Here is a 1,393-nt window from a genome sequence, read left to right on the forward strand (position 1 = left end):
CTTTGTGGCCGGAGTGGGTCCGGCCGCCGGCACAGCTCCCAGAACAGGGCTTGAGGCTCGGGGTGTTCTTCCTCGGACCCGTAAACCCTTCCTTCTCCTTTGTAAGACGACACAGCACCGGCGGGAGGCAGTTTCCAGGGACGCGGTGCCCTGCAGGCGCCACTAGGCTCCTTGTCCCGGGGCCGGGCGGCGGCCAGAGGCTTCCACGTGTTCGTGCAAAGGAGCCCCCAGGCTGCTGCCGCCGCCCACACGAAACCGGAGGGTTACACGGACGTTGCTCGCAGCGTGGAGGGGAGGGAGAGTAACTGGAGGATTACAAGCACAACCCGTGGCCGCAGACATTAGTGTGAAAGCAAAAGTCCCAAAAACAAACCTTAGCAAGAAGGAGGGACATTGCCAAGAAAATGCTGGTGGTTAGTTTCTAACGTCTTTCCTGTGCGAACTTCAGAAACGATCGGTAGATGTGGCCTCCCCTCCCCGTCCTCCGCCCTGGCTCCAGGCGTCGGGCTGTGTCCTCACCTCCCCAAACCCGAGCCTCGGGTCCGGGCCCTCCCTGAGCCGCCAGCGAGTCACAGTCACTGGACGGAGTGTCGGCGCTGTGACGCGGGGCCCCACCCTCTGAGCCCCGAGGCCTCGCTCTGCCCCTGAGAAGGAGGGGCTCCCACCGAGGCCACAGGCTCCGCGAGGGGCGCGGTCTGCGCCTCGGGGGCACTCCGGTGCGGGCGTTCTCCAAATCGCCGTTTCATGACGGAAAGGCCCTTCTTCGGGACACCCCGAAATCTGGTTAAGAGCTGTGGGAGTACCGGTTAACAATGCGGGTTTTTTTACTACATGGAGTTACACATATTTTGATATATATATATATGCGATTTGATATGTATGCTATTTTGTTGAATTGACAACAAGCTTCAAAACTTCATGTGTCAAATGTTCTGAAGGTGTAAACATCATAGATATTTTTACCCTTAAAAATGTTGAATTTTGTGCCAAAAAAAGCATTGGCAGGAAGTTTTAATTCATTTATTTTGAAGAAAAGTGCTGCGTACTGTTATCCTGTACTTGAGTAAGCTTATGGTGAACATGCTCCATGTCAAGATACTTGTGAACGCTGGTTTAAACGCTTTAAAAGTGATGATTTTGATGCGAAAGTCAAAGAACGTCCAGGTCAACCATAAAGTTTGAAGACCAACAATAACAAGCATTATTGGATGAAGATGCGTGTCAAACTCAAAAACAGCTTGCAGGAAGATTAAATGTTGCTCAGCAAACAATTTTCGAACGTTTACAAGCAATGGGAAGATTTTAAAGGTAGGAAAACGGGTGCCACATCAGCTGAATGAAAGACAAATGGAAAACTGAAAAGTCAGCAGTAAAATGTTGCTTCAACGGCACG

The sequence above is a fragment of the Myotis davidii genome, unplaced genomic scaffold (genome assembly GCF_000327345.1).
Source record: "Myotis davidii unplaced genomic scaffold, ASM32734v1 scaffold1521, whole genome shotgun sequence".
In the NCBI taxonomy this organism is placed as follows: domain Eukaryota; kingdom Metazoa; phylum Chordata; class Mammalia; order Chiroptera; family Vespertilionidae; genus Myotis; species Myotis davidii.